The sequence below is a fragment of the Lacerta agilis genome, chromosome 5 (assembly GCF_009819535.1).
Source record: "Lacerta agilis isolate rLacAgi1 chromosome 5, rLacAgi1.pri, whole genome shotgun sequence".
Taxonomy (NCBI): domain Eukaryota; kingdom Metazoa; phylum Chordata; class Lepidosauria; order Squamata; family Lacertidae; genus Lacerta; species Lacerta agilis.
Genome location: NC_046316.1, coordinates 73,609,554 through 73,636,973, shown reverse-complemented (window position 1 = coordinate 73,636,973; position 27,420 = coordinate 73,609,554). Strand labels below are relative to the sequence as shown.

Genomic DNA, 27,420 nt, shown 5'->3' with positions numbered 1-27,420 from the left:
GCTGCACAATCCTGCATTGCAGGGCGTTGGACTAGATCAGGGTTTCCCAAACTTGGGTCTCCAGCTGTTTTTCGACTACAATTCCCATCATCCCTGATGACTATGGATGATGGGAGTTATAGTCCAAAAACAGCTGGAGACCCAAGTTAGGGGAAACCCTGGACTAGATGATCCTGCCTACTGTTGGACTTAAGTTATTCAATTAACTGCCTAACACTTGCTTAACTTTTGGCCACCTCACTGAAGTCCATGGAAGTGCTCTGCTGCTATTAGGTCCCTAGCAAAACAGAGGCGTGGATTCAGAAAAGGAAAGAAACTGATAACCCTTACTTAATTTATTTTCCTAACAGATATAGCGACAACTACAAGGAGACAAGCTAGTTTCACGCTGCTGTTAAAAGCAAAAGTGGGTTTATTAGATTAAAAGAAGCCCAGGCACTATAATTAGAAATACATCTCTCCCAACCAGCGATCGGTATGTAAAAGGTGTTCTACTCAGCAAAGTCATGTTCTACCAGTGAAATTAGAAGGCTCTAATCAGTGAAAACATGACAGTAATCGTTGAGATTTTCCGATTGATGTAATGTTTCTCATTTATAAAAATCAATTTAAGTCAGATTGACTTGCAGATTGCTTGAGTTCTGATGCAGCACCTACGCTGTTCCTAGGTCTCTGCTTCTCTGCAGATACACAGCGGGCCCAGAAGGCATTTAAGTTCCCTTAAGTCCTCAGATCATACCGTTTTATGAACGTTCCAGTCAGCCATATCATTCCAAAGATCTCTGTGTAACAGTGGTTATTCCCTGGCAACTGAACCACTTCTTCACTGATCATGTACATCAGTGTTTTTCAACCTTTTTTGGGCAAGGGCACACTTGTTTTATGAAAAAAATCACGAGGCACACCACCATTAGAAAATGTTAAAAAATTTAACTCTGTGCCTATATTGACTATATATAAAGTAATTCTCTTGAATAGGAATCAAATAAACACAATTTTTCCCACGGCACACCAGGCAACATCTCGCGGCACACTAGTGTGCCGCGGAACAGTGGTTGAAAAACACTGATGTACATAATGGAGAAAATACTGATAAATGGAGAGCTACATTGTGGTTTCATTTTCCTCTTCAGAAAGCTGACAGGACATGCTGCAGAACCCATTCGCAAAGGGTCAGCAAACTTAAAGCACAGGTTTGAGTCAATATAGCCTCAGAATTCATTGCCAAGAATTCAGAGTCCTTTATTCTCTCTAGAATGTCAGATACTAAGGCATACACAGAATATATTCTATAATAAGGCCAGTATTGCTGTCTTTGACAGCAGGGCTGTTTCTTCTAGAAACTTTTCCTGACCCTCCAGAAGTACTTATATAAATTCTTATTTTACACCCTAGTCCTGTGAACTTTTACACAGAAGTCCCACTGAGTTTAAGAGGACTCAGGCTGCATATATATTAACCCATTTGTGCGCACACACACACAAAGTAAGTAGCTTTTATCAGTTTGGAATCGTTCGTGCTTGTCCTCAACATGCTACTTGAAATCTAGGTTGGTTCTAAAATACCGACAAAATACGATTGGACAGTGAAATTAATGGAATATGCAGAACTGGACAAAATGACAGGAAGAATCCGGGAACAGCGGGAACAGAAATTCATCAAAGACTGGTTAAAGTTTACGAATTATTTGACAAACAATTTGCAGTTGAATACGCTAATAGGACTGCAAGAAGCTTTGTAGTTAGTATGTAGAAATATTATTGTAATTATGGCAGATAGAGTGAGTAAGAGACTTATGATAATGTAAGCAATGGTAGATTAAAGAAGTATAATATTAAGATATAATTCTGAATGCCATGTGGAAGGTCCGAGGGAAGTCACGGCTATGTTAGCCAAAACTGGAAAATGTATGTGAATGTATATTTTATTTTTTTGGTAGTAATTTAGTATAAAACAATAAAAAATTATCTTAAAAAAAAAAATCTAGGTTGGTTCTAGATCCTGACACCCACAAGGGTGGGTGTAGTTGCTTGTGATGTGCTTGAAAACTCTCCCTTTGATTACTCAAGCCTTTTATTCCCTGCACATGTGCCCTAGGTGAAGGAAGAAGGAAATGGTGATTGCGATCTTGGTATACACCCACCCACAACTTCACCGGGCAGGTGCGGTTACATCTTCTCTGTTTCCAGGACTGCCAAAATGGGCAAACTGTGGGGGTAATGTGGAATCTACACTGAGCTTTTTATTTTTGGAATGAAACCAATTTCTCAAAAAGTACAAAAAAATATGCAGAAGATTCTAGACCAGGCTTTCCCAGACGTGGTCTCCAGCTGTTGTTGGACTACAACTCCCATCATCCCTGACCACTGGTCCTTCTAAGCTAGGGATGATGGGAGTTGTAGTCCAATGACAGCTGGAGACCCTAGTTTGGAAAACTCTGATCTAGTTTGTGTTTGGACTATGTGGAAAAAGCATGTCCTCCATGTGCATTGCATCTAGAATAAAATGCCGCGTGTACACAGCCTTACTTACTTACTTACTTACTAGGACTGCAAGATCAGTGATATTTTTCTCACTTCTTGATTTATGCCCTCATTTGGTGTGGGTATTGGCAGGGTTACAGCTATATTTTCTAAAGCATGAATAATTGAACATTGCCCACTGCAACCATGCCAAAAAAAGAAAATAAAAAATTAGATATAACAGCAGGACGTGTGGGCTTCCTACGGGTAGCAAGACTACATTATATTTCATTTTGAAAACACAGAAGCATTTCAGCGCATCAAAGCCTTCCGTATATCATGAACTCACTATTTGTACTAGCAAGGTTTTCTTTTAAATTGCAAATTAGCCAAACCAATCTATCAGAGTCTCCTTTCTGGCACACTGTTTTCACTGCAGTAATTATTACGCTGATTTAGCTATGAGGTTTATGTTTTCTAATCATTTTGTTGCATTCATTCAGATCCAATATAATCATAAAATAAAATAAACTGACCGCCTAATGACATCTTTGAGTTTTTGTAGTATCTCCCTCATTTAGAAGTCTTCCAGTTATTTACTGTTTGCACAGCATTATATGAGAATTTCTGATAAGCAGAAATGCAGTTCCGATGTTCTGAGACATTACTAGTACAATCCTACGCATCACAAAAAAGTAATCCCCAGTAAATTCAATGGGACTTACTCCTAGGAAGTAGGCTCAATGTTTTAAAAATAAAAAGTACCTGATAACACATCTGATCCAGTGAACCGTTTAAAGAGTTACTTGAAGAAAACACAACGTTCTTCACAAGGAATTTTATTTTTCACTTCCGTATCAGAAAGTGCTTTGCACATGCAAGTGAATGGTCAGTCCCTATCCAATCTGTGTGTGTTTGGATCAGGGCAAAGTTTACTTGACTGTAGGCTGCTCACACTTGAACTGAAATTTATTTCTTTTTAAAGTTGAACTATAGTAGTTCCTTTTAAAATGAACTGTCCAAACTCTGATTTCATATAATGTAAGTGTATTATTTTACTGAATCCAAACCATACAACCATCTTGGGAAGCCTAGTTTGTTAGGAGTGCTGAGAGTTGTTAGGAGACCCCCGTTCCTGTCACCGAGCTACAATTCCCAGGGTGGTTTAACTGTCAACCCTTCTTGCACTCGGGGAAAGGCTGGTGCTCAGCAGTCATTTCTGATATTTTGAATCATGTACTGAATGTTACTGTTTGATGGATTTGTTAGTTTTTTGCCTTATTTATACACTATTGTGCTTTGGTATGGTTATAATGATGACAATGGTTGCAATTTTAATGTTACCATTTTGAGACATTTTTGAGCTCAACTTGGTTGCTGGAAAAAGAGGAAAACAAATATTAAAAGAAATCAAACCCAACCAAAATCTGTGAAATGTAGTTCTGGGAAGGGAATAGGGGCCTCTTGGCAACTCCCAGCACCCTTAACAAACTACAGTTCCCAGGATCCTTTGGGGGGCAAATCCATGATTGTGACAGTGATATAATTGCGCTTTAAATTTATGGTGCAAGTGTGGCCACAGAATATAGGACCGGAGGATATCTTATGGTCTAATCCAACTCTTTGTTTGATTCTGGAGGCTAAGAGCTTACAGCATCTTCAACCTGACTTTCCAGCATCTGTCTGAAGACCACTAGCAAGGGGCAACCCACCACCCCTTAGACCCTTGGTTCCATTGATAAACCTCTCTCACTGCCAATTAGTTGCTCAGCTGGAATCTGCTGGAATTTAAGCACATTATATATATATAATCCTGCCATCTGGGGCAGCAGAGAACAAGTCTTCTAGGTGACTGCCCTTCAAGTATTTAAAGTAATAGTAGTAATTTGATTATTTATACCCCGCCCATCTAGCTGGGTTTCCCCAGTCAGTCTGGGAGGCTTCCAACAGGATATTAAAACACAATAAAAGGTCAAACTTTAAAAACTTCCCTAAACAGGGCTGCCTTCAGATGTATTCTAAAAGTCAGATAGTTGTTTATTTCCTTGACATCTGACGGGACGGCTTTCCACAGGGTGGGCGCCACTACTGAGAAGGTCCTCTGCCTGGTTCCCTGTAACCTCACATCTCGCAGTGAGGGAACCATCAGAAGACCCTCTGCGCTGGACCTCAGTGTCTGGGCAGAACGATGGGGGTAGAGACGCTCCTTCAGGTATACTGGGCTGAGGCCGTTTAGAGCCTTAAAGGTCAGCACCAACACTACTGTGTCATCACCATTAACCCCCCCCCCTCCTGATTTTATGAGAATTACTGTTTGGCTATTTTCCAACCATCTTGCAGACTGCTAACGTTTTGATAAAAACAGCTCCCTCTTTGAGCATTGATTTAAAAACAAAACAAAACCTTTGGGGGATTATGCAGAGCTCTGCACTCGGCAACCCAACAGACGAAAATCTAGAACCATGAAGTTCAATGGCTAACGACCTGCGTTAATCTATATGAACCTTACCCGGAGCATGTAAGAACTAACAGTTTAATAGTAAAAACAGTCACTCGGCTTCCAGATCAAGCAAAAGGACATGGCAAATTTGATTCATTTATCATTAAAGCTTCGTAAGGGTCAGGCAAGAGGGAAGCAGTGAACAAAGAAATACTGTTAAAGGCTCAGCCAGCTGCAGGTAGCGATCAGCCCTCTTTTATCAACAATTCTACCCACTGTCTACAGTTTAGCTGTAAATTACTTCACTCATTTAATGGTCCAACAGCCAGCTGTTTCTATTTAGGTTGTTGCTGCTGCTGTTGTTGCTTTCAATTTATAAGTCAAGTCACATTTATTGAATTTAGCCGTGGGCTGTTACAACGTGCCTTTATTTCACAAATCTTTTAATTCACCCGTTTTAAAAAAGAATCCTTTTACCAGTGCAAGTAGGATCGCAGTAAAAACTGACAGCCATTATTTCTGCTTCTGAAGCAGTTTTGCTGCTTGCTCTTTTCAGAACATCAGTAAAGGGAGACAGAAGCTACAGGTGGGAGATTGGATAAAGGAAGATACAAGTTATATGCGGGCATTTGTTGCAAGGAGAACTGGTGTGCTGGGCTTTTTCGTGTCATTTTGGCAGATCCACGTCTTCATTTGCTCTCCGTCCTTATTCCAATTGAATCTTGGAAGACTTTTCAATTGCAAATTTGGCCGAGTTGGATTTTGATTCCTCGTGAGTGGTCATGCTATGGGATGCGTACATCTTATTATCCCTCCCAACAGGGCCATTATTTTATGAGGTGTCAAACAGCAGCAATACAGTCGTACCTTGGAAGTGAATCCATTCCAGAAGACCGTTCAACTTACAAAACATTCCGAAACCAAAGCACGGCTTCTGATTGGCTGCAGGAAGCTCCTGCAGCCAATCGGAAGCCCCGTCAGGGTGTTCGGCTTCCAAAAAAAGTTTACAAACCTGAACACTGACTTCCGGGTTTGCGGCGTACAGGAGCCAAAACGTTTGAGAACTAAGCTGTTCAAAAACCAAGGTACGACCGTACGTAGAAATTGTCTTATGGATTTTGTAATGTTGTACTGTGGTGGGTTTGATGTGTGGCATTGTTAAGACTTTCAGTTCTCAGATATTACTGCACTAAAGGGGCAAGAAAACTGGGAAGAAGAAGTGGGAACGGGTTACAAAATACCTAGCAGGCTTTTATTGGCATCCCTGTGAGCACTGATTCGATTCCCTGGCAAAACTTCAGATGTGCTAGTCATACTGCAGATTAGTATCTAACAACCCTTCTATATTTGTGTCACAATATCCATTGCATGTGCATATTGGGCACTGCAATGTTGCACAGGGGTCTTCTCATCACACAGCTGCCAGATATGATCTGAAATCCAGAAAACTGCCAGTAAAATTGGGGCAGGATCCCACTGTAAAAAAATAAAAATAAAAATCCAAAATCCAAGCCATTCCATAGATGGCAATGGGAATGTGACTCGTGATGCGTGGCTGATAATATGCACGTATGAAATCCTGAACAGTATCTGTACAAGGCATTTGAGCAACTTAGCATTCAGCATCAGAGCTGCTAGACTGGGGTCGTGGTGTTTAACCTATCAAGCAGCCAAATCAAATCATAGCCACATAGGTATGGATTATGGCTGAATTTAAAAATGGCTGTCTCTAATATGAGATACTGCAATACCAACATTCACAAGCCCAAAAACAAAACTGAACATTCGCTGTCCTTTTAAGTATTCCTTACTAAAATGGAGCACTTTAAACTCAAAAACTCAGCTTTGTGAAACAGTGCCAACAAAATACGAATACATTGTAAGGTCGTTACAGTAGCAAAATGTGCTGCTCCCTGTAGCTTGGAATGAATTGATTAAATAATTAGTCCTGGAATGTGTTAATGACAAAAAGGGCAAATAAATATATTGTAATAATTTAATACGCCAAATTGACTTTTTAGCATAAACTGTCTTTTTTTTAACTATACAAAATTAATTTCCTTCCTTACAGTTTGCATCTTATTAACTATGTTGTTTCAACAGATGTCTGTGTTGTAACCAACCTCACAGCTGTGTTTGGCTATCTTTCTAGTAGGTCTGTGAAATGATTTTTGTGTGTAAAAAAAGAGTGACTTGAAATCAGTTTTTTTGGATAATACTCTGTAATCATCTGTATTTTGTATCGCAAAGCTCCAAAAGAGCTGAACAAAAGACGATGTAAGCAGATACTCATTTTTCAATTGTTCTTGCCATAACACATTTATGGGTCTGAAACTCTTCTAATGAAGCACAAAGGATGTCACTAGTAGAGAAGGATTAGTAAAAGAAATGCATGTTCACAATAAGTGAATTAAATGTGCAAAGTGAATGTCTGAACATGCCTACTCATCAACAACAAAAAATGCATATCTACATAGATAAATAAATCACTACATGTATGTAAATTAAAAGCAATGATAAGCTGCAGTTGGTTGCGGATTCATATGTTTATGATCTACACATCGGAAGCACATAATTTCCAACTCAGCATCTTTCTTTGTTGGGTTTGATTAACATGCAACACTGCAGTCTGTGCATGCTCATTCTCTGTTAATGTTCAAAATCCCTGCTAGTGCTGTTGAGGCATTCAGTTATGTTGCCTCTAGATAGCTTAGTAAGATGTGTGGTTATCCTTATTTGTGAGAATGGCCAAATTCATTGGCCCACACAATGCCTTTCGACGCAGAGACCACAGAAAAATACTGATTACGAAAGGGACTTCAAAATGCCAAGACAGGGATCGCTACAGAGATATCAAACCAAGTAAGCAATGCAAAGTTCTCTTATTATTGCTCTGCAGCTAGAGTTTGTAAAACTTCCTCAGCATTTGATAGCATCAATTCATTATACTCAGCAGTGCAGTAACTCAGGTATATCAGATTATTCAAAAGTTCTCTCACACTAGTTTTTATTTTTATTTTTATGGAACATTAAATACTGTCCAGGCACTTTATATGCTTGCCTTTATGTTACTCACAAAGTAAATTTTTTAGCTGACATATATCAATGTGCTATATTCCAAAGCCGTCCAAAAGGGTTTGTTCTGGAACATGGTCCTAGCAAAAGCTCCAACCCAATTAGGGGCTCTTTGTGAAGTACATGGAGTTCCACATAGCCTAAGCTGTAATTCTAGCCTTTGTTTATTTTTGGGATCACCCATGAATGTGATGAATGCCTGTTCTACCACACTATACATACAAAAAGCACATGCCCTACAGCAGGGGCCGCCAACATAGTGTCTTCCTTATGTTGATGGGCTGCAACTCCCATCATCCTTGACCACTAGGCTGCATTGGCTGGAGCTGAGAGTCCAACAATATCACTTTGCCTACCCCTTACCCTAGAGATACTTGGTCCCTGAATGGGCTATGAATTCTGGCCTCTTTTCTCCTAAAGCTTCCAACCAACCAACATTTAATCAATTTCTGCACGGCACATCAGCAACTCCATGTCCTAAAGCTTCACCAGTCTTCATGTCTCCATTCTCGGAGAAAGGGAGTGGTGTTTCTTGAAGAGTCTTTCCAACCCAGTAATGAGTAGAAGGCTCCTTATTAAGGAAACTGCCTTGTTTTGTTCTCTACACTGACTGGCAACTGCCCTTCAGAGTTTTAGAGGAGTCTTTCCCAGTCCGGTCTGAAGATGCCAGGGACTGAACCTTTCACTTGCAAAGCATGTATTCTACCACTGAGCTACTTGCTGTTGGGGGGAAGAGAGAATAAAGCTCTCTTTTCTACAATCCCTCAATATACAGCTCTGGAATCATAGAATTGTAGAGTTGGAAGGGACCCGGAGGATCATCTAGTAATCCGACCCCCTGCAATGCAGGAATATGCAGCTGTCCCATACAGGATCGAACCTGCAACCTTGGCATTATCAGCACCACGCTCTAACCAACTGAGCTATCCTGAGACAGTTTGTTCATCGATCTCCAAGCAACTTTCCTGGGATACATTCCAGACCAGAACTCAGTATCACATCAACCTAGTCTTTCAACTGAACGAACAAACCTATAGTTCTGAGCACCGTGCAAATTTTGTTAGGGTCCGGTTTAGCTTTGTGCTTTGGGAGAGGGCATGTACACGAGATTATTATGATTTCTACAGTGCTATTAATATACATGGTGCTTTACAGAGAGCAGGTTTGACAGGTCCCTGCCCCAAGAGGCTTCCGATCTAAAAATATACACAGGGAAGCAACAGAGGAAGGGGAGAGCAATGGCAGAAGGGGTGACAAGACAGTTTTAACTTTTCACACGGACAAAAAAAAAAAGATACAACGGACTAAATGTCCTAGAATTATTCGTAGTTATTTATTTATGCCTCTTAAAATATAACTAAGGACTAATGCACACAATGTTTTGCTATATATGAATCAGAAGACGGGTCATGATTTCTTGGGAGATTTTAGAACAAAGGGGCAGAGAGAAACCTAGTGTGGGGTCACTTTTAGTTTTGTTTACTGTATTTTAAACCTGTATGTTGTATTTGTACTATATTTTTGCTGTGAGTTGCCATGAAACCGTTCTCGGTAAAAGTAATGAATAAAGCAAGAATAACAATTATTACTACTTTTCGTGGTTACGGCAAGGCCATGCACAAACCATACATTTTTTTAAAAGGAATTGATTGAACAAACTTAATTAAGCTCAAGAATGTATTGCCAGGTTCAGATCCAAAAGCATGTGCCAAAGCACTGTATGAATTTCTTGAACACTATGCAGAAGAATACATTGCATTCTGCTTTAGAACTCACACACACACACACACACACCACACACACATCCTTCTCATCCAAACAGTAACGCCACAACACTGCTCAATGCAGATGGTAGTTCTCAGCTAGAAGGATCAACTGTTCCCTGCTGTAAAGGCAGGGTCTTGTTGAGAGGTGAAAGTATACAATTTAACATGCATCAACAGGAGACGGCTAAAATAATCAGCTACATAACTGCAGTGGCAGCCCCAGGCTTACAGAGTCTAATGCTAGGGCTTTGATCTGGTGTGGCTTCACACTATAGGGTGGTCTGAAATTGCTCCACATATGAGGCTCCAATACTTTGGCCACCTCATGAGAAGAGAAGACTCCCTGGAAAAGACCCTGATGTTGGGAAAGATGGAGGGCACAAGGAGAAGGGGTCGACAGAAGACGAGATGGTTGGACAGTGTTCTTGAAGCTACCAACATGAGTCTGACCAAACTGCGGGAGGCAGTGGAAGACAGGAGTGCCTGGCGTGTTCTGGTCCATGGGGTCACGAAGAGTCAGACACAACTAAACGACAACAATGTGCATTATTCTTCTTCTCATCTGCTCAAAGTACGATGCTGTGAAGCCATGGCTCTACTGCTGACTTTTGGACCTGTAACCATGTCAAACTACCATATTGCAGGAGAACAAAACCCTGTTATAAGCATTTTCAATGGAAAGGAGCTGAAAGGAGACAAAAATGTGAGGGACACAATCTATATTACCCCCGGAGAGAGAGAGGGGAGTGGGTGCGTACAGCTAATCTACACTGAGGAATGGCCTTAACTCAACATGCTTTGAATACTCACCAGGTCCAGAATTCAGTCCCTGACATCTTCAGCCAAAAGAATCTGTTTGAGGTGACGTGCAAAGTCCTCCTCTGCCTAAGAACTTACAGAACCATTACCAGTCAACACTGGTCTCCAGATGGACCAATAGTGCCAACCTGGTATTTAATTCTATTTATTATAAATTGTATAGGCCGCTTTTCTTCTCCAGCTTGAGTTGATCCTAGTTCTTCATTGCCTCCATGCATCATAGCTCCCACATGCAGCAACACAGGAAGAGCAACTGGCTATACCAAGGAACAAAGCACCAGCACTGGCCAGACATCCATAGCATTGCTGCGGACGTACAGCCACAATGGCAAAGACTTCCGCACAACTTGCAATTCTACCCGATTAGGGCTACAGGTCACATGGAAAATATCCCTGTAGACAGTTTGGTTGTCTGTGCAGATGCTGGAGGTCTACTACGGGGTCCAACTATGCTTTCTGCTCAGGTGCTGCTCTGCACTGGAGTTTCAATGCCTGAAATGGGTTTCTGTCATTGACATCATTGCAAACGTATGTCAATTGCTTGTCCCCACAGAAGCCCACACTGACCACTTGCCCCCTGCCCAACCTGTTTCCTTTTCATAAAATAGTCTCTCTTACACACACTCTTCTTTTTGATGCACTTATTCCTGTCATCATAGATGACAGGAAGATAACTACAGTAATGTGATAGGAATAGCTAACATCTGAGCCCATCACCATGATCCATGTAATAGACAACTCAGGTCATTTGCAAACTTTAATGTCTTGGGAGATTTAAATTCTGATGGCATTTTCAATTTTTACCTCCAACACCAAGGGCTATCAGACAACTAGCCTCATTCACATATATTTTGTCTCAGCGACAACAGTAAAACCCCAAACCTAGCCTTGGAAGCAAAAAAAATATGCCTGGAAATTAATACCGCTCCCTCTTAATAACAGCTGCAAGAATTATTCAAAAAAGCCCGCAGCAAAACTTAGAAAGAATGCATGTGCTATCGTTCCCATTACAGGTAATTCAAAAAGCTGTCATTCTTTCGATTTCCCAATAACCAGAGAACAATTGGCACTCCTTCAAGAAAGGAGATATTGGATACCTGAGTGAGCACTGGAACTACAGAGAAGAAATGGGAAAATAATAACATTTAGCATTTGTATGGTACACTTAAGTATTCGAAGTATGACTTCACACGAATAATCATATTCTCAGCAATCTTATAAGGCAGTCTAGTATTCGTATCCTTGTAAAGCAAGGATAGGAAAACAAGAGTCCCTCCAATTTTTGTTGGAGTCCAACTCCCATCAGCCCCCATCCCAGCCAGCATAATCAATGGTCAAGGATGATCGGGGTTGTGGTCCACCAGCAATATCTGGGGGCCACAGGATCCCCATCCCTGTCTTAAGACAAATTCAAGGCTGAGAAAACAGCAGTTTGCATTGCTGAAGTAAATTTGAACCGAGCTCATCCTGCCTTTCAATCAGCGCTACATCCTGGTAATTTCTGAACTTGAGGGAATGGTGCTGGTATTGAATATTTAACTCTGATGATGATGATGATGATGATGATGATGATGATGATGATAAACCCTTCCTAAAGTCTTGGAAATCAAAGTGGTTTTTGAATGGGATTTTGACAAAACAGAAGAAAAGTTTTAATTAAAAAAACACACAATTCTCCATAACTTCACAATGTTGTAGGAGTCTACTGATTTATTTCTCTATTTAAGCCAGGATCCAAAGAACTGTACAACTAATTGTACACACCCAAGAAGGTTTTTGGCTCGTATTTCTCTGCAAGCAGTTACCAATACTCTTTTCTGATCTCTTTTTGGAGGTCTGCTATTCAAAAGTAAAAATCCCACTGGACCCAGTGGATTTGCCAAAAGCAGCTCTTTAAATAGACTATTTTTATTTAATGTATAATCTGCTTTGGATGGCATGGGGGTAATGAGAACATTGTATACTTCAGCATCACCAGAATGTAACCAACTGGCCCCAATCCAACACAGAGTTATAAATGTGCTTGAAGCTTGCTTAACCCTTTGTTGGATTACAGTGGTACCTCGGGTTACAGACGCTTCAGGTTACAGATTCCACTAACCCAGAAATAGTACCTCGGGTTAAGAACTTTGCTTCAGGATGAGAACAGAAATCGGGCGGCAGTGGGAGGCCCCATTAGCTAAAGTGGTACCTCAGGTTAAGAACGATTTCAGGTTAAGAACAGACCTCCGGAACGAATTAAGTACGTAACCAGAGGTACCACTGTATGGTCCTGGTTTTTGTTTTGGGTTTTTTGGGGGGGTATGACTGGGTTGTAAAACAAACTCCGACCAGATGTCTGCAAATGCACATCTGTTAGGAATTGTGCAATAAAGCCAACTTTCTGAACCGAAAACATATTGCTTCAATAACAACCAAAGGTTGCTACCTAACTATAAGTCACACACAGTATATTGCCAAAGTAAATTGAAAGCAGCAGCTATGTAGGAAACAGAACATCAGGGGACCAACAGGCGCTATCTCAGGCATGGTGTGGAAGAAAATCAGTGCTTCTGTGTCTGCAGGAAAAGCCAAGTAAATAACATTCATAGATGTAGAGCCATGGAAATATATATTCTTACACTGAACATGCTATATATAGCATATTTGTGCTCTGTATTTTTCAGTAATACAACACCCCGCCCCCCAAAAAAGCTAACTTTTATGATAGCTTACTTAGTTCATTATAGCCATTTCCGTTCACCCAGTAAAAATGACACAAGATTTATAATTCACATTACACAGCCACATGTATAAAGCCCTTAAGGTCCATGAAACATTTGGAGGAGCAAATTCACTTCTGGTACAAGTCAACAGTGGGCTACAAACCTCAACTCTCTCTTTTCAGCCCATTGTTATTTCTGTAGGAAATAATTTGTGCAAAATTGTTATTATGCACATCATCTCGACTGTTCTATCTCACGCGAAAAAGAATAAAATAAATGAGCATTTTGGATTCTATTTCCCCCCGTGAAAACATAGGGGTGTTGGGCCCTTTCAAATTGCCAGCGATTTCAACAGGAGAGCAGAGCCCATGTTTTCATATCCGCTACTTAAATCAAAAGAGACTTAAGAATTCATATTGGTTTGGCTGGACGGCACCCTGGAATTTTAATAGAAAATTTCAAAAACTGAAAGTTTCAAAAGCTATTAAGGCTGCAATCCTATGCACACTTGCCTGAGACAAGCACTATTGAACACAATGACATATGGGTAAATATGCCTAAGGATATCCTAAAATAACACAATTTCTATATAGTTTAATGAGATTTACCCTCAGGAACCTTGTGTCTAGAATTGGAGCCTGTTCCATTTATTTCAATAGGGCAGCTTTAGGCACGGACTAAAATCAACAGGATTTAATGGTATTGAAACTTTAACTAGATAGTGCCCCGAATAAGCAGCCATCCGAGTGAAACAAAACTTTAAATGCTGTCCCCATGACCAGTTATTTATGCTTTATCTGCATTTAGGCCCAGAAAAGCTATCAGTTGTGTACCCTTTTTCTTGCCCAGTGTAAGCATTTATACATTGATAAAATTAAAAAATGATTAAAAATAAATAAATTTGCTCTATTTTTTGCTCACTAGGGACAACGTTTGCACACATGCTGAAACTAGAGTTGCTGTTTATAATTTTCATTTAAAGAAGATCATTTGAAGTTTTGTGAGTCATTGTTATACAATAACCAAAAAAAGCCAATGCACGAAAGGGCAATGGACTCTGGCCTTGAACATGTTCCTATTTATTGGCATGTTCAGCGCACTATTTTTAGCATTTTCTCTGGGTTCAAGAAGGACCAGGAGACTGTGTGGGGCAAAGAGAACTTCAAACTTGGTAGTAGGAGAAGAAATACAGAAGGATAAAAAAGTATTGTTTTCATATGGGACAACAGCGGCAAGAATACAGTGGTACCTTAGTTCTCAAACGCCTTGGTTCTCAAACGCTTTGGTTCTCAAACTCTGAAAACCTGGAAGTAAGTGTTCCAGTTTTCAAACCATTTTCAGAAGCTGAACATCCGGTGCAGCTGTTGACTACTGTTTTCGGGGCACCTGCACCAATCAGAAGCTGTAGCTTGGTTTTTGAACATTTCGGAAGTCAAATGGACTTCCAGAACTGATTAAGTTTGGCGCTTTTGTTTTTGCTATTTATTTAGTGTTTTTGTTTTTGAGGCTTTTTTGATTAATTTGTTTTTGTGACTGTGTGGAACCCAGTTCAGCTAATGATTGATTGTGTGACTGCAGAAATGGATAAAAGCCCCCCCCCCAATCCAAACAATGACTATCATCAGTGGAGGTAAGAAAAAAAAATTATTTTTATTTTTATCATCTACAATTACTGCCTTATTTATTTTATAGTACAATACATTGATTACTGCTTTCATTTTATGGATCAATGGTCTCGTTAGATAGTAAAATTCATGTTAAATTGCTGTTTTAGGGGTTGTTTTTAAAAGTCTGGAATGGATTAATTCGTTTTGCATTACTTTCTATGGGAAAGCGCGTCTTGGTTTTGGAAAGCTTTGGTTTTGGAATGGACATCCGGAAAAGATTAAGTTTGAGAACCAAGGTGCCACTGTATTGTATTCCCAGGGATTTAAAGAGGAAAGAGACCCATCGAAAGAAGAATGGATATTGAAGATGATGGAATATGCGGAGATGGCATGGTTAACTGGGAAGATCTGCCACCAAGAGGACAAGAAGTTTAGTAGGAAATGGTATTAACTTTATTGAATACATTAAAGTTTAGAAACATTAGCAGGATTCACATAACGCTTGTAATTTAAATTAACAAAGGATAAAAATGGAGTATAACGAAGTTAGATAAAGTAATTAGAGGCAGTTAAAAGGGGAAGAATTCTGGAAGCCAGGGAAGGGGTGGAAGTCCTGGGGTTCACTGAACCCCATAAAGGTACTGATATGAATATGGTTTTGTGAAAATAAGTGTGTGTGTGTGTGTGTGTGTGTGTGTGTATTTGAAAATTTGAAAAAATAAAATAAAAAAGAGAACTTCAAACTTGGAGACCAAGATCGCTTCTATGTTATTCTGATATATAACAACAGTTAAGTTTTCCTGCGGTACCTCAACCGAGAAACGCTAGAGAAATTAAATCTTTCCAGGCTGCAAATTAACTGTCTATTTTAATTTGTTGTTGTTGTTCAGTCGTTCAGTCGTGTCCGACTCTTCGTGACCCCATGGACCAGAGCACGCCAGGCACACCTATCCTTCACTGCCTCTCGCAGTTTGGCCAAACTCATGTTAGTAGCTTCAAGAACATTGTCCAACCATCTCATCCTCTGTCGTCCCCTTCTCCTTGTGCCCACCATCTTTCCCAACATCAGGGTCTTTTCTAGGGAGTCTTCTCTTCTCATGAGGTGGCCAAAGTACTGGAGCCTATTTTAATATTCTTTTTTAAAAAACGCTTCAATTTCAATTTTATTTCATAACAAAAATGGCAATGCCAATAGGATAGCTGACAAAGCACTGACTTTAGAGAAAATACGCAGCAGCCCCATGGCCACCTTTGCTTTAAATTTCAGGTTTTTTAAATTTATTTTATTTATTTAATAAGGTTTATTTTACCAGGGAAGGTAAAGGGACCCCTGACCATTAGGTCCAATCGCGGACGACTCTGGGGTTGCGGCGCTCATCTCGCTTTACTGGCCGAGGGAGCCAGCATACAGCTTCCGGGTCATGTGGCCAACATAACTAAGCCGCTTCTGGCAAACCAGAGCAGCACACGGAAACGCCGTTTACCTTCCCACCGGAGCGGTACCTACCGGACCGAGCAACGACAACTCACCCAATCGCGGGGGTTCGAACCGCCGACCTTCTGATTGACAAGCCCTAGGCTCTGTTGATTTAACCCACGCCACCCGGTCCCATACTTATTTTACCTACTTGATTGTAAAACAAACAAACCCTCAAGCAGCTTTGAAAAATATAAAACAAGAAAATAAAGAAAAAATTACAACCACAATTTAAAACATACAGAAGCAAAATCACTAAAAGAAATAAGCTGTTAGCTGATTCCATGTCGGAATACAAAGGTTGTTGGTCGTTTTTGCTATGCTTTCTTTCAATTCAGCGGTAGATCTCCCCCTATTTTACCCCCTTTCCCCTTTCCAAGAAAGCTGAGGAAAGCTAGCTCCAAACATGCAATAGCTTCTGCGTTTATACGTGTGGATCCTGAGACATCATCAGGGAAGAAAGAATTTCTTAGCAGAAAACTGCCATCATATTACCACCAGAAGTCTGTGTACAAATAATGATACTTAAGCTCGGAATCCTAAAAACAAAGCTAGGGAGTAAATGTCATTGGATACAGTGGGACTTACTTCCAAGCTAACAAACATACCATTGTATTGCATGCCTGCAAAGTATTACAGAAGGCTTCTCTAACCAGGTGCTCTCCCATTGTTCTAGACTACATCTCCCATCAGTCCCGGCCAAGGAGTTGTAGTCCAAAACATCTGGAAAGCACCAAGCTGCTTTACACCCTTCCCTGGAAGTAATCCCAGTGAACACAGAGACCTATGTCCAAAATTACAGTGCAGAATACCATTCACCAGCCACCAAAGCATTATGGTGTAAATCTGCACTCTGATGGCAATCTACCATTGGAAACCTGTGGGATATGCATATTAAGCATATGGTAAAGTAGGAGGGGGAGAGGTCACGGAAATTAAACGAATGCATCCTAGCAGCTGGGTTTCAGAAGTCATGCTTCGAGTGCAGCAATGTCAACAGAAGTCTGAAGCACAACTCTATGTAGCTCTTCCTGATTTTAATGCAATGAGGATGGAGAAAGGCAAAACTGTGAGGTGGACTTTATTCCCTTTGGTGGGCGCACACTCACCCTATGGTGTTGTGCTTCAGAAACCTGCAGCCGTTCCAACTTACGACTTTGTGGCTGAAAGATACTAGCACAAACTTGCCTTTCTTTACCAGATGCTGCACATGGAATCCTGTAAAAAAGGGGTTTTGTACCAATACAGGAGGGTAGCATGGTCCTTTTCACTAGATATGATACCAGCCTTCGTGCTTTCCTTCAGTGAGGAAAAGATGATTTGACCGGATATGAGAATCTGTCAGTGCATCAGATTGTGCCAAAGACCCTCACCTTGAATCTTACATCTAAATTGAGCTGAAATCTGAGAAGGTGATGGCTCAATGCTGTAGTCACCGAAAGTTGGTCCTGTGTCACTTAAACACACTAATGTTTATTTATTCTTAAATTCCAGTATTTCAAGCTACTGTAAATTGCTCTTGGAATTGCCATGAGCAATTCAATCTAACAGCGTTCTCATGGTGCAGGAACAGTCCAGTTGCAATCTACCTCTAGCCTTTGAAAGAGTTAGATCATTATTAATATAATTTTACTTTTATATATGGAATAAAGGCAAGGTTATAAATCAACCATTTTCACTTCGTTGTATGCACACACAGAAACTTTGCGCAGGAAAAACAACAACAACCCAAAGCAGCTTTACAAAGTCGGAACGACTAATTTTAAACCAAACACTCATTAAAAAACAAACAACAAGCATTCAATGTCAAAGAAATGCATTAAATAAAAAGATATTGCAGATGTGGTGGTGCCGTGACTTCAATTTGTCTGCTGATGAATATGTAAAAGTTGTTCAAGCACAGCTGAACTGGAATTCAAAACTGTTCAGTAAAAGTGTTTTATTGCAAAATAAAAAATAAAAAAATCTGCACTTAATATTCTTTTAACCCAAGGCTTATTTAAATTCTTCCAGCCAGCAGGATATTCACCGGCCAGCTTCATCCCTTACCTTTGACAGGGAGGACAAGTTTCCTTGCTCTGGTAAAAATCCAGAAGACAGCCGTAACTCATGTCTTGACTCTCTTCAGTACAGCCAGCTGCAAGGGATGCCCAGGTGAACAGCTTTTCCTTGGCCAGCCAGAGAATAAGCAGCAACAGCAGCAGCAAACTCAATAGAGGGGGCTCCTTGCACACAAAAGCCTTGCCAAAGCATTCTTGGTTACTATGCACACTGATAAAAGCTACGCTATTTGTACGTTTACAAACTGCAACCACTGTTGCTTCTTGTAGGCTTCTGCCTAAGCTCTTCGCTCTCCCGAAGGGTTGATGGTAGAAGCCTGCAAACCCACCTTTCTTCTACACTGGCTGAACTCCCTTGAAGAAGAGCAAATTGTGTTTAAATGAACAGCAAAGGCAATGCGTCGTATGCATGTAGCATTAGCCCATCAGTGATGTCTCAAGGGCACACGTGGTACATGCTTTTAAATGTAAGCAGAACAGATGCCTTGTTTACACAGGCAAATGCACCTTCCCCGGCCCATATTATGAATAAATTGGACCTAGCATATATTGTAGTCGCTTAAGGCAGTCTTCAGTTAGATTTGCAAAAAGTCAAAGGGTGGTGAACACTATCTTGTAATACATACACGCTACTCCGCAGTGTGTGCTATAAAACTCAAGTTATTTTTAAGTCTTGGGAATGACTGCTTAGGTCATAAGCATCAAAGCAGACCTGTGAGTCACTTCTGCATGGTCACCCTTAGCATGCAAAAATAACTTGTTTACGCTGATGTTATATTATACCCCTGACATTGCTGCTCAGCTAGGTGGTTACCAAGGGCCTCTCTGAAAATAAATATGAATTACGAAGAAATGGGTCACTTTTTATCCCCTTGGTCAACACGCGGAGAAGAAATATAGGTCACTAAGATCCAAGTATAGCTATCAAATCAATCCTTGTGCTTTTCCACACGCCTCACTTCCACTAAAACGCAAACAACAACAAAACCCCCAATACAGGCTAGAAGCAGCAGACAAACTGTGCTCATTACCATGTTCTTTGTGTAATGGCCGTTCTTAAGGGTGTTTTTGGTAAATAATAGCTGAGGTAGATATAATTCCAAGCCACAGTTTAGTCGTGGATGGGGCCTTCCAGTTGTTGTTGTTGTTGGGCTCCAACTCCCATCAACACCCAGCCAGCATAGTCAATAGACAAGGATGATGGGAGTTGTAGTTCAACACTATCTGGAAGGCCACAGGCGCCCCCCTTCCTGCTTTAGTCCGAATGAATGTGAATTAACACTGGAAAGATTAGGGAAAGGAAGTCACTGGCGGAGGAAGGGGGTGCAGGGGGTGTCGTCCACCCTGGGTGTCATCCCTGAGGCGGGTGGCTTTGCCGCGCAGCCCCCCGGGATGCTCACCGCAGGCTGCCACACCCCTGTGCTCACCCCGCCACCCTTGTGGGACGCTCACCATGCCACCCCCGTGAGCGGTACGCCCTGCCCCCGGGTGCACCGCACGTGTGCCGCTCCAGGTGCTGGCAGCTAGCTCTGCCTCTAAAGGAAGTGTGTTCATTTCTGATTTAAAAAGCATGCTATAAGTGCCATGGGTAGTTTCTACCAACTATACATCCTGCTATCCCATACAGACATGTAGCATTTGCCCTATTTGTGTTTGGAGCAGGGGGCTTTTCGCCGGAACTCAGGTCCATCACCTCTCAGGTGAGTGCCATTGCCATTCTAAGAGAACGAAGAAGGTGTTCATGGTGACTTCCTACACCTTTTTCTAGAAATAAATAGCACTGGTTTGGAGCGTATGTGCTTGTCGTTGATAAGCGTGAAAGAATGAGGGACACTTTTCCAGCAGTTCTGAGTCTATGCTCCATTGTCCCACTGGAGCCATTTCTACATGACACACAAACAGAAAGAGTATATAAAACTGTGAAAATGATATATATGAGTTATTAACTTCCAAAGTTTAATAATCTCTTCAGGGGACTGGGCATTTGATTTTTTTTTTCTCAGTGCCCCCCCTTTTCTGCAGACTGAATTTATATAGAAAAATGGTTACAGCTGAAGACGTAGACAAATCACTTCAGCTAAATCACACATGGGTGGATGCAAAGTCTGCTACCAATAAAAATTAACTGATGGAGGAGGGTTGCAGAAATACAAAGGAGAAATAGCAGGGAAACTCTGAAGAAATATGCTGGCAAACAAATCTGACTCAACATGAAAAGAATATTGGGGGAAAATCTGACGGAGTGGAATAACAGGAAGCTTAGTCAGTTCTGGAAGAAACAAAAAATAAAGAGTGTGTTCTTTTGTGAGACAGAAGTAGGAAGGGAGACTACTGTACTTTAAACAAATCGGAGGGATTGGCAGCCACAGTGTTTGAAAAAAGAGATTATGAACTCAATGGGATGGTGACCATATTAAAGTGAAATGGGTATCTGGCTGGAATATGATATGAAACCACAGAGCCCAAAGAGTACAGCTGGTATAAACAAAAAAACAAAACTTGAGGAAGTCTGTCCATAAGAAAATAATAAATAAACTAGATGGACTGATCTCAACAGAAAAAAATTGCCCAAACCACTCTAAAAATCCACAATTAATCATTCAATCCATTTTTTTCTTCTTCTTCCTACTTCGTTCAATTTTCTAAAAGGACACAAGGAAGCGTTTGACAAAATTAAAATGTTTTGAAGCAGATCAAAATGCTAATCTAAATAAATACTTAACCTTTGATTAGCTTGCAACTGAGTGGGGGATGAGCTTATTTCTGTGGCAGTTACAAAATGCCACCCTCACAAACGTTAATAGGCATGGAAATAGAGAATCCCTTTCCAAAGATTAATCAGATATCAGTGAGATCTTAATTAATATCTCAATTCCTCCGGCATACAAGCTTCTATATATAGAAGGAAGTTAGTCTTCCAACAAAACGTGCTTCTAAATTATCTCATCTTTCTCAAATGGATCCATTGTGCCAGAGATGGGGAACCTGTGGTCCTCCTGGTGTTCCTGGACTCCAACTCCCATCAGCCTCAGCATGCATAGGCAATGGCCAGGGATGGTGACCACTGCCTATGCCTGTTCTCTACATGGGTTCTATGCTATGGGATTCCTTTCCAAGGGAAATACCTCCCTGCTGGTTTTCTCCAAACTGGTAGGAATGCCCTATTTAATTACGGTTTCCCCCCTGAAAGCTGAAGCTGACCACTGTATCCCACTTTGGGGGGGATGTTTGCTGTGGTCTTGCTTTTACCATGTGTTTAAAACAGCTTTTTAGGAGAATGCAAAGTGCCACAGAATGGATGGATGGGAAGGAATAGCTCTGGAGCACTTGAGGAAATTCATGCGTGGAACTTTGCATCTAGACCAATGGCAACACTGGTGGCAGGGCAAACAGCAAACAGCATTTCAGCATCAGTCATTAAAGGTGCAAAGATCAGTGCTCGTTAGGGCATAAAATACATAGAAACAGTTTATAGGAAATGGCAAGGGGCGGGGGAGACTTGGAGATGAGCTAATACATTAAAAATCTGACCCTCTTTGGTAAACAGGAGTTGGGAACATTTCAACAACCCAGAGCTAATGGCAGAAAGAAGTATAAAAATTTAAAACAAAACAAAAAAACACTGGAAAACAATGAAAGAAAGATCGAAACTGTATAATTAATGGGGGTTTGTTCCTTTATGGCTGCTGAGAAAATAACAGTAGGGCTTTAATGAAAGGAGGGGAGTTGATGGTCTTATCTAGGCTTGTGAGTGCTGAGTGAATTATATTTATTAATTGCTGTACATTGCCCATCAGAGACACTGAGGGTCCTAAGGGATGGACCCAGGTTATGGTCTAAAACTACACTGGGCCACCACCTTGCTGGAACTAAGCAAGTGTGGGTCTGGTTGACTGACTTCCTGGGAACCACATTCAGGCTGCCTGGGGTTCCATGACAGAAAAAACCCCGACAAGGTATAAAATACTGGGCTCTATTGCATCGCACCCTGAAGATTTCTCAGACTGTCTGTAGAAATGGTCTATCTGAGAGAATGGAGAGCAATGTGGTCAATGCCCTTAACAGGGGCAGGGGCAACACAGCCTATCATTCCGCCATCCGGTTCTCATTCAAAGTGGAAGCTAGAGATATTGCCAGGCTTGATCTCTGCATTATTTCCAGTACTCCACATAACTCAACATGTTTCAGGTGCTGGAGCATCAGAGGCCTAAATGATGCTTGAGATGAGCAACCTTAGTTTCATGCATCTCTGCCACATGCGATGGTAGGGATGAAAGAGGAGAACAGGATAATTTCTCACACAAAAATGAGATTAGTAGTACCTGAACATTTCGTCTCTTATCTCAAACTACTTCTTCTTATTGTAATGGAAGCTGGGGGCCATGGGTCATATCCAGGGGAGGGCAACTCATCTCTCCTCCATGGATGTGTATGCTGCTGCCACATCTATCTTGAATAAAAGTGTTTAAAGAGCTTTAAAGTGTGGACCTGTGCTTTGCAACACTGCACAAAAGGAATTCTGGATGACCCATTATCCACAGTGACATTTTTATTACACAAAAATGCATTGTGGGGGTGGGGAACATGTGACCTTCCAGGTGGACTACCACCATCCATCCAGGAGTTGCTATCCAGTGATAACATGTAGAGAGCCACAGATTGCCCGCCCCCCCCAAACGTACTGAATCTCGGTCCCTCTCCATGAGCAGAAAGAGTCCTTCCATACACTAGGTGGAGGAGAGAGAGAGAGAAAGGAACTTCTGGTTTATTCATAATTAGGCACTCCAGGCGTACAGATAACTTGCAGGAACCTTGTGACTGAGTAGTCAAGTTGCAAGCACTGCAAGGGAGAGACAGAGAGACAGGCAGGCAGACAAACACACACTATTGATAAGGGTGTGTGAGAGACGCTCATAGATTTGCTGCTCTTGTTCAGCTGTTAGAACGGAAATAATCCTTTCGTTTCGCTGGAAGTGTGGGCTATGCTGAAAAGTTGTCATTCACATGTAAACATCTAATACTCAGATTCAGTGAAGATTTATTACGAAATGCATAATGCTTGCTTTTCCTGGATTTTATTCCGAACACAGTATGTTTATACCGTAGGAGACACTGTCCAGACATTACACACTTTTTATAAGGTGCTGGGAATCTTTTGTTTACAGGAGGCATGTCCAACAGGTAGATCGTGATCTACCGGTAGATCACTGGACATCTGTGGTAGATCACCAGTAGATCACTGCTCCCCCCCCAAGAAGCTTATCAACTTTTGCTCCCCTAAAAAAGCTCAAAAACTTTGACCTGAACCCCCCATAAGGGGGTAGATCACTGCCAGTTTTTAACTCTGGGAATAGATCGCAGTCTCTTGGGAGTTGGCCATCCCTGCATACAGCAAAGGTGCCGGTGGCCTTGTGCACATGCGTTGTTTTATTGAACATTTGCATTTTATAAACTAACTGGTTACAAGTCTGGAGGTCTTTTTTACTTGTTTATTACATTCTGTTAATTTTTGTTAGCCATCTTGATTTTCTAAGAGAAAAGCAGGAGAGATTAGTTTAAAAAAAAAAAAAAACCAGACGAAGTGTATGCAATTTTTACTGTACCGTTAGCTGCCTTGAGTATAATATGGAGAATGACAGACTATAAAATGAAATAATGGCAACATACCCAATGCCCTAGGCATCTGACCTTCCAAGCAGTTATCTCAAAAGATATCTGTTTAGCTTCAATGACACAGTTCTGAAATAACTTTTTTTTTTTAACTGGGCTAAAAAAAACTCGGAACTGGATTTCCCATTGCATTCTGATGTCAGGATTTCCAAATCCTTTAAACCATAGTTTGTAGGATCAGAATTAAGCCAGCATACATAGGATTCAAACAAATAAGATCTAGGCATGGGCAGGATCAGAATCTCACATTCTCAGATCAACTTACTTATTTAATTTTAATGTAATAGGGTTAATCCTGTTTTTGTTGCCGATTTGTAATACTGAGTGGGTTTCATTCAGCTAATTACCCTGGCTCTCTGCCTAACATAAGGTGCAAAATATCACTCAAATAACTTTTTCAAAGAAGTCTCTCTTTTTTTTACTTTATAGGCTAACAAACTGTGCAAATAATTATGTTTTATACACAATCCCACTGGTGACCCCCATACATTCCTGCGGGCATTCAGCCGAGACTCCAGGCAACTAAGACTTCTTAGTGACTTAATACAGGACTATCTTCATAGTGTAGGTGTTAATAACCACGCTGCAAACATATCAAAATAACTTTTGACATGTGTGATCAAATCCATCAAAATTAAAATAAAGGCTCATTGCATCTATTAGTTTAAGCCTTCTAGCTGTGCAGGCAATTTTCACCAAGAATGCAGCTGGCAGGGATGGATACAACTGCAGGCCAGATAACCATTTCTCTGACTGCCATCTCTGGTTGTAAATAATTACAGAAAATCTGGATATGTCAGTACCTACTACACATTAAGCATAACATGTACTCGGGCTGCAATAACAGCTGCTGAGGGGCAAGGAAAAGCCAGCCCTAAAACATTCAATCCCTGCTTGTGGGATTCCCAGAGGCATCTAGAGGGCTGCAGTGGGAAGCCAAATATTGGACTCTGTGAACCTCTGGTCTGATCCAGCCGGGCTCTTCTTATGTTCACATGAGATAATTAGCCAGCAGCACAATGTTTGCTTTGGACGGAAAACTAATATCCTATTAACATTCGAAAATTCTACACGCATTGGAATAAAAGCAACGGCATGGTAAGTATATAGCCCCGCTTGGGTTTAAAACATAAATTAGCTTTTCATTATCAACTTGTAACTCACAAGCCATGGCTGTACCCTGAATAAGCTCCTGTGCAATTACAATTATTGGTATAAATTCAATAGCAACGGCCAAGTCATTCACATCCGAAAATTGGCTACAGAGCTCTGCACTCGATTGCAGCCACCGCTCCCATTATTGGCCGTGCCTATCGGCGTTTTCATTACAATGACTTCACACAAGAGAGTGACAGGGTATCTGGTAAAGAGGATTAATAAATCATGTCAGAGATGCATGAAACGGCGAGTTTGCCAAAGCTCCCCGCTCCTCCACGTGGTGCAAGGGCCACAAAGCAAAACTAGGAGATGCGGTATAGAGACACACTTAGAAAACCAGAAGGCAGAAACCAGAAGGCAGAAACCAGAGACACACTCAGAAAACCAAAGGCAGGAAAAAGAAAGGAAAAGGAGCTTGCATCTGTAAACCCAAGGCAGTTCTGCTGCATGCTTTAACCCAGTTACACATTTTCCCTGCTCTTCATGGACAATGCCCCATGTTTCAGACACATGTTAACTGTTTGATGCTCGCAACGAAAGAATTTCCACATCTTATCCTATCCTCTCAATTACAACACTTTCCAACAGAGCCAGCTGCAAGCATGTATAATAATCAAATGCAAAACTATCAAGTGATGTACATGGCGTGCGAGAGCTGCAGCTAACAGCAGTGTCATACAACCAATAGCAGAACGAATCCCGGCACTAGGCTAGCCAGCCACGGGATTCATTTTAAGAGTCCTGTATATTCCTTAAAAATCAGGTGTGGGGAAACTTTGGCCCTCCAGATGTTGCTGAACTACAGCTCCCAATAGCCCCTGCAAGCATAACCAATGGCCAGGGATGATGGGGGTTGTAGTCAATTGTCAGTTTGATATCTTCTCCCCACATGAATGACTCTTATTGTGAGGTGTGAACCATCATAGAATCACAGAAACCTAGAATTGTGGACCAAAAGCGTCATCTAGTCCAACCCTCTGCAATGCAGGAATCTTTTGTCTAATACGGTGCTCGAACCCACAACCCACAATCAAGAATCTCATGCTCTACTGACTGAGCCATCCCTCTCTTGCCACTGGCATGTCCTCTCTCACCCTCTCTGATGTATAAGCAACATTTCAGCTGTGCAAGCAGGGGTCTCATACATTCACTCATCATGATGTTCTGGATCAATTAAGGGTGCTTTTCTCTTCGATGCAGGAAAAGGCAACAGTCTCGCCAGACACAATCTCACTGCACTTTGAAGATGCTCAGATCGCCTATAAGTCTATGCACAAGGACAAGACTCTGAATTGAAGAGGGGGACCTGAAAGATTTCCTGCAGGTGTAGACTTTTGATAGCCTCGCAAGTTCAGTGTGATGACAGAGACAAGACCTTTCTCCTTTCCCCTCAGGGTAGGGTCACTGCCACATCCAAAATAGGTCTGGCTAAGCAAGTCCTGTGCATAAGGCCGTAACGTGTGTTTTACTGTGTCCGACTGAAGGGGCTGTGGCCAAAACTACAACACTAACATATGTTTCTCTGTAGTATTCAGGGCTTGCAGCTAATCACAGTACCAGATTATATACAACTGTTTGCTGGTGCGGTGCCTGAAAAGAACTAAACTACTCGAAATACAGAGTGAATGAATGTAAACGTTAGAACAGGTTACCACAGTGTAATGTTATTTGTCCCAGCAAGGCCTAAAGCAATGACTAACATATTGAAGGGTGCCTTCCTTCAGGAGTCAGAAGTTCCTGAGTATTGTGCTTATTAGAGGGACATGGGTGGCGCTGTGGTCTAAAAAATCACAGAGCCTAGGGCGTGCCGATCGGAAGGTCAGTGGTTCAAATCCCCGCAACGGGGTGAGCTCCCGTTGCTCGGTCCCTGCTCCTGCCAACCTAGCAGTTCGAAAGCACATCAAAGTGCAAGTAGATAAATAGGTACCGCTCCGGCAGGAAGGTAAACGGCGTTTCCGTGTGCTGCTCTGGTTCGCCAGAAGCGGCTTAGTCATGCTGGCCACATGACCCGGAAAAACTGTCTGCAGACAAATGTCAGCTCCCTCGGCCTATAGAGCGAGATGAGTGTGCAAACCCAGAGTCATCCGCGACTGGACCTAACTGTCAGGGGTACCTATGCTTATTAGAACATCTGTAACGTTTGTTTTCTTTTTTAAAAAATCCCTTTATCATACATTCTTA

At 41.4% G+C, this 27,420-nt stretch overlaps 1 protein-coding gene across 16 annotated transcripts in view; it reads right to left on the bottom strand.

The window, feature by feature from the left end:
• Window positions 1–27,420, bottom strand: part of MBNL1 (muscleblind like splicing regulator 1) — a 176,512-nt gene that overhangs the window by 74,864 nt on the left and 74,228 nt on the right. Inside the window, exon 1 of one of the 16 annotated variants that reach the window (XM_033150465.1) lies at window positions 18,401–18,421. The exons of the other annotated variants lie outside the window; for them this stretch is intronic. The gene's annotated coding sequence lies outside the window, so the exon portion shown is untranslated. Of the gene's footprint in view, window positions 1–18,400; window positions 18,422–27,420 lie in introns of those variants that run through there. 16 annotated transcript variants of the gene reach the window in all.